At 38.0% G+C, this 7,112-nt stretch overlaps 1 pseudogene; it reads left to right on the forward strand.

Moving 5' to 3' along the window:
• The first annotated feature begins 3,786 nt into the window (after positions 1-3,786).
• LOC145296398 (U2 spliceosomal RNA) lies at positions 3,787-3,932 on the forward strand (annotated as a pseudogene).
• The last annotated feature ends 3,180 nt before the right edge of the window (positions 3,933-7,112 follow it).

Here is a 7,112-nt window from a genome sequence, read left to right on the forward strand (position 1 = left end):
ATTGATAATGTTTTCAGCTAGTCTAGTGTTTCTTGTGAAAGTTTGGCGAGGGGGGACCATAGATTGAAGCTCAGTCAAACACTTTCCATGAAAATACCGATAAAGCAGAGACAAACTCACAACATCTCTTCTGTGAGATAGAGGTTGCAGCGAAAAGAAAAGGACATCTCCCACCAAGCCACGAAGTCTATTTTGAACACTATCAAGGCAGGACAAGTCTTTTCTAGCAGCTCCTGCCCATATGTGGCAACAGTATTCCATCCTTGGACGTATCTGGCTCTTATATAGATAGAGAATTGCATCAGTAGTGAGATATCTACTGGATCGATAGAAGGATCCCACCATTTTTCCAGCAGCCTTGGCAACAGATTTGATGTACGTATTCCATTTAAGATCAGGAGTAAAGGTCAAGCCAAGAAGCCTGTCAAAACTTGAGGCCTCTCCAAGACGAGAACTATTCATTTTAATTGATGCCAGATGGGGATCAGAACGTTGATGATGTAAAGATAGAAGCTTGGTTTTAGATGCATTAAAAGTAACCAGCCACTCCTTTCCCCATTGTACAATGTGATCAAGATCAGAGGAGAGAGAATCGGAGAGAACTTGGTCGTTTACTGTCTTAGATGTGCTACCATAGATGGTAGTGTCGTCAGCAAAAATGTCTACGAATGATGTAGGGATGTGATTTGGAAGATCATTAATGTAGATCAGGAAAAGAGTTGGGCCCAGGATGGACCCCTGAGGGACTCCAGCATTTATACTGTGAGCTTCTGATTTTTGCCCATCAACTACTACTCTTATGAACCTAACCGAAACATTTCAAAAGTTATTTGCATGGAAATGGCTCCACTGAGCTCCAATCCCTTGCTCCCCATTTTAAGACATTAATGACAAGAACCTGGAGAACACATTGACGCAGGACTGCTTCTTCACATATTAAAACTTTATCGCATTTAAAGCCAATATCAACAGATTTCTACGTAGAACTGTCTTCACAAGTATTCTGACTTGATTCTGACAATACTCTCGTATCATTAATCTGTATCCTCGAAAGACATCTGGCTTTGATAAGTGGTAACTCTCTTTTAAGAAAAACGCAAAAATGACTGACATTTATTCGTCCGTTTGGGAAATAATCACCGATTTTTCAACCCATTTTTTTTAAAATCTAATCTTTCGTTATCATGCTTTTAGGCACAACTGGAAGGATTCTTCTGGGATGCTGCTCTTAGCTTCATCATTATAGCCCTCTTAATGCTGTCTCCAAAATGAGTTCCATTTGATGATCTCCTTGCGCTTTAGAAAAAGAGAGATACCTATCAGCATTGTTCATTTATTGTTACGAAAAGTAAAAATATACGTTTTTGCATTGTTTAAATATTTTATGGGTTACTTAGTAGGCCAGTGTTAGTATCTAGTAGCTTCAGATGTTTATCATGGCTAGCTCTGTCTGGTTCTGACAATTAATATCTTGGGATATCATTGTAGCACAGTTGGATACAGGTTGCTGCTGAAAGTGTACAACACAAATCCTTGTTCTCATCCTCATTTTATCCTCCTTGGGAACCTGACCTAACAGTCAGTTGTAACTAATGCAGTTGTATGCTCGGTGTGAGAACCTCTTAAAGTCAAAGATATGTACGAATTACCGATATGTGGCTACACTCTGGTACTCAGTTTTCCGAGGGAACTACACTTGATAACAGTACCTCTCATGGGTTTCACGGAATGTCAAATGTTAGCCATAACACTGTATCGTGTAGGACTGCTCAACACTATGACAAATGGTGTATGGAATAACTATCTACCGGTCACATCAACAAACACAGATATCACTGACTACCGGACATGTTGCATCTCTGCCATTATGACAATTAATTTAATAATTTAAAAAGTGTTTTCCCCTATTTCACACGCAATGCTAAACTGATTTTTACGCCAAAACGTTCACCATATTTCTACTATTATATAAAAGGAACATTTTATTTTCTGCATGTATATGCGTCTGTGTTTGTGTGTGAGAGGGCTGGTATGATTTTCTTTTGGAAATTTCACATAAATGTACTTTTTTTGCCTGGCAGAGTTTTTAGTCGCATGCAAGCGACTCTATAAGTCAATCCGTCGGTCCGTCTGTTGGTCGGTCCATCCGTAACATTTTTATGCTTGGCCTTTTTGGTTAAGATCAAAGGTCTGTTCTTATTAGATGCTGTTCTTGGCTTTTTAATTTTTTTCTTGGCCTTTTGGCCAGGATCAAAATGTAGTATCTGTCCGGCAGATACTGCAAGCAAAGACCAGATGTGGGGGCAGCCTCACATATAAGACCTTGGTCAATGTAGGGGCAACCCTTCATACCAATTATCACTATCCAGCTCCCCTACTCCCCGAGGAGCTGGTCCCCATTTCTCCTTCACTCCTGACATTAAAAATCGGCCTTGTGCCTAATCCGCTCGTGGGGGAGTAAATAAATACCAACCCCACATATAAAATCTTGGTCAATGTAGGGGCAACCCTTCATACCAATTGTCACTATCCAGCTCCCCTACTTCCCGGGGAGCTGGTCCCCATTTCCCCATCACTCCCCACATTACAAATCGGCCTTGTGTCTAATTTGCTCGGTGAGGGAGCAAATAAACCCAAACATCACATATAAGACCTTGGTCAATGTAGGGGCAACCCTTCATACCAATTGTCACTATCCAGCTCCCCTACTCCCCAAGAAGCTGGTTCCCATTTCTCCTTCACTCCTCACATTACAAATCGGCCTTGTGCCTAATTTGCTCGGTAAGGGAGCAAATAAACCCAAACATCACATATAAGACCTTGGTCAATGTAGGGGCAACCCTTCCTACCAATTGTCACTATCCAGCTCCCCTACTCCCCAAGAAGCTGGTCCCCATTTCTCCTTCACTCCTCACATTACAAATCGTCCGTGTGCCTAATTTGCTCAGTGAGGGAGCAAATAAACCCAAACATCACATATAAGACCTTGGTAAATATAGGGGCAACCCTTCCTACCAATTGTCACTATCCAGCTCCCCTACTTCCCGGGGAGCTTGTCCCTATTTCCCCATCACTCTCCACATTACAAATCGGCCTTGTGCCTAATTTGCTCGGTGAGGGAGCAAATAAACCCAAACATCACATATAAGACCTTGGTCAATGTAGGGGCAACCCTTCATACCAATTGTCACTATCCAGCTCCTCCACACCCCGGGGAGTTGGTCCCCATTTCCCCTTCAATCCTCATTATAAAATCGGCCTTGTGCCTAATTTGCTTGGTGGGGGAGCAAATAAATACCTTTTTCTTTGCCTGTTGGCCAAGATCAAACTGTAGTATATGTTCCGGCAAATACTGCAAGCAAAGACCATATGTGGGGGCAACCCCATATATAAGACCTTGGTCAATGTAGGGGCAATCCTTCATACCAATTATCACTATCCAGCTCCCCTACTCCCCGGGGAGTTGGTCCCCATTTCCCCTTCACTCCTCAAAATAAATATAGGACGTGCCTAATTTGCTCGGTGGGAGAGCAAATAAATACCCTTTTCTTGGCCTTTTGGCCAAGATCAAAGTGTAGTATCTGCTGGAACAGATACTGCAAGCAAAGACCATATGTGGGGGCAACCTCACATATAAGACCTTGGTCAATGTAGGGGTAACTCTGCATACCAATCGTCACTATTCAACTCCCCTACTCCCCGGGGAGTCGGTCCCCATTTCCCCTATACTCCTCACATTAAAAATCGGCCTTGTGCCTAATTTGTTCGGTGGGCGAGCAAATAAATACCTTTTTCTTAGCCTTTTGGCCAAGATCAAAGTGTAGTATCTGTTCTTACTACATGCTGTACTTATGTTTGTAACTTTTCCTTGGCCACATGGCTAAGATCAAAGTGTAGTATATGTTCTTAACAGATGCTGCACTTACATTTATAACTTTTCCTTGACAATGGAAGGGGAAACTCTTCCATGCTAAGGCATTTTTAGTCGCATGCAAGTCACTCCATCGGTCGGTCTGTAACACATTTACATTTTTTTTTTTTTAAGCAAGGGGTATGGAGTAACATTTTTGTCCCCTGATTCATCAGAGAGAGACCTATGTTTTCAATGGGTCTGGATGATTGACGGATAACTGTCCATTATTTTTTCCTGAAATTTTGTCACAAATTATATTTTAATATATAAATGTGTATAGTAAAAAAAAAATTTTTTTTTTTTTTTTTTTTTTTTTTCAAAAAGTCCTGTTTTGCCGCAGGGGCTCAAAAGGTGTCAAAAATGGCCAAAAATGACACTTTTTGTCCTGTAACATTTGATCCATCTATTAGATTTTTCTGAAACTTGCCCAAAATGTGGAGGGCATGTTCTTAATATAAATTCAGTATGGGTGACCCTGGCAAAAGTCTGGTTTGCGTCCCTTTGTGATTTTTTGTGCTGAAAACGCCCTTTCTTCTGGCATGTTTCTCATATTTCTCAACAAAAACTTGATATGTCTATATAGTGGTTTCCCATGTTGCTGAATGTAAATATACATGTGTTAAGGTGTGAAACTGCACTGTTTGTCCATTGTCACTGGTATTCGGCATTCAAAGTGGCTCATCAGGGGTCAAAAATGTACCAAAATTGCAAAAATTGACACTTTTTGCCCAATAAATTTTTTACCTAGATTTTTCTGAAACAAGATCTTTTTTTATTTGAAAAAAAACAAAAAAAACAAACTCTTTTTACTCAAATGTCCAAACAGATTGCCTAGCAGAGGAAATTTTAAGAGTTCAAAATTCTCTGCATTTTCTGAAACAATAAACCGAAAACCTACTATGCCACTGGTGCAAACACAGATTTAAATATTGTCTATATATACACTTTCTTTGCTTTCTGGAAATCGCTCCAGACAATGCATGAAGCCAGGTGATATGAGGAACTAAAAAAATACGACTTCAAAATATAAAAAAACATCCATTCAATCGCCACGTTTAGCATTGAAATTCTACTTCAAACTTAAGCATGGAGATATCCGGTAGTGCCCCGTAGTGCAGATATCCAGTAATGCTAGAGAGCATGTTTTAAATGGAAATCTCTCCAGACGAGGCATGGATCTAAAGAGCTGAAAAATACTATTTCAATGTCAAAAACTAATTATGGATAAGTGTTGGATGCATAGATTTTGACAAAAAAAAAAAAAAAATACAGCAATTTTTCGCCCTTTATCAGAAGTATCGCCCGTGAATGTGAGAACTAAAGGACAAAGTAAGGGAGGCTGCCGAATTTAAACCAAAGACACACTTTCTATTCTCCCTGATTGTATGCCTCAAAGACTCAAGTATATATACTATTTGAACAGCTAAGTGGAATCAACTGTATTACTGTTAAGAAGAGTTAAGTCTCACAAAAGCCTAAAAATTATCTGTTGTTTTTTTAGTGCTGTTGCCACATCTGGGCAGGAGTTGCTCAGAGCACCCTAGCCTGTCTGGAGTTCAAAATTTCGAAACCTAATAGGTGATGCCCTTTTTTCTGTTCCCTGCAACCTCTTTCTCACAAAAGAGACATTGCAAGCCAGTCACTGCTCTATCATAATTTTTATGGCAGTCCAATGTAAATAAGTTCTTGTTGAACCGTTCCATTAAAGAATACAAATTCCACCCAATCATCACCATTAGTGATTACTATACTACCACCTTACCTTCATTAACCCTTGTCCTTGAGTGGCCTTCGGGCCTTGATAGGTAGTGACTCCTTTGTAAATAAAATAAAATTAAGGATTTTTACCGCCCACAACATTTTGGGGCATCGTTTTAAGTATATAAAATTTCAGTCTTTTCCGTAAACATATAAACATATATCTTGAGTACCATATGTTGTTGGCAAGTTCACTTTTTTCAGAAAGCGAACACACATAAAACGAAAAAAAGAAAATAATTAAAGGAAAGTTAGTAAGAAAAGAAACCAAACTTTGTATCTCAAACAATCACTCCAATAAAAACAGTAAATTATTCAGGTCTTGTAATAGAATCGGCGGGGACAGATTTGTATATTTTCTATGACACAAAAAAAATAGTTAGGCTACTAGAATCTGTTATGATTAAGCATGTTTTTGCCTGTATCTCTCTTGATCACATAATAGGCTCCAAAACAACTTGACAGATTTTTTATACTTTTGTGACCAAAAAAAAAAAAAAAAAAAAAAAAAGATTAAGCTACTAAAATCTATGTTATGATTGAGCATGCTTTTTGCCTGTCTGTCTCGTGATCACTTGGAGACTCCAAAACAACTTTTCATCAAATTTGACAAGAAGCAGATGTGTGATACTGGGATTGTCATACATGAGCGAGTTAAAAATGTTAATGACCACTGTAAATATGTACGTTGCTTAAAACAAAACAAAAAAATATATATTTTCCCAAAGTACTCGACCTAATTGCTATAAATCGGAGATGACGTCATCAAATGTGTCATAGGTAAATATAATATACTACTACTACTACTTCTACTGTAACTATTAGAAACAAATTACAGATCTAAAAGTACTTGTAAGAATTACATAAAATTCAGCATGTACTGCAATCTAGTGGTATATAATATACATATATATGTATAGGCCTATATATAAACCCTGTGTATCGCTTTATTACAGGTCAATATTTTTTTAATTTTGAAATTGCTATGAAATGCAGAAAAGTGAAATCTGGTACACTGGAAGAGCATAACAAGGTGCCTTATTTTCCTGATTTTTATGAAATTTTACCAAATATTTTGAAAATTATGCTAATTTCTCTATTTTCTAGTAATTTTAAGTGTTTATCAGTTTATTGCAAGTGTCTAAAATGTACATTGTCGGTAATAAAACAATATTCTAACTTCATATTTATATTTATATGAAATAAAGAACATATCCAGTAAAATATTAACCAAAAGCAAGGACGAATTTCACATTATTTTGTTTAAGGAAATATTTATTTATCAACATAACTCCCATGCTTCAAAATCACTTTGAATAGCCTCTTGTCAACTGATGATGTCAATCGGAAGATTTAAGATGATGTGATGCTATAAGAAACTTCCAAAATCTTCCTCTAAAGTTCATCCTTCGACGAAAATTGAACACCTCTTTCATAAACT

Source organism: Euprymna scolopes, chromosome 16 (genome assembly GCF_053919585.1).
Source record: "Euprymna scolopes isolate OS-2025 chromosome 16, ASM5391958v1, whole genome shotgun sequence".
Classification (NCBI taxonomy): Eukaryota; Metazoa; Mollusca; class Cephalopoda; order Sepiida; family Sepiolidae; genus Euprymna; species Euprymna scolopes.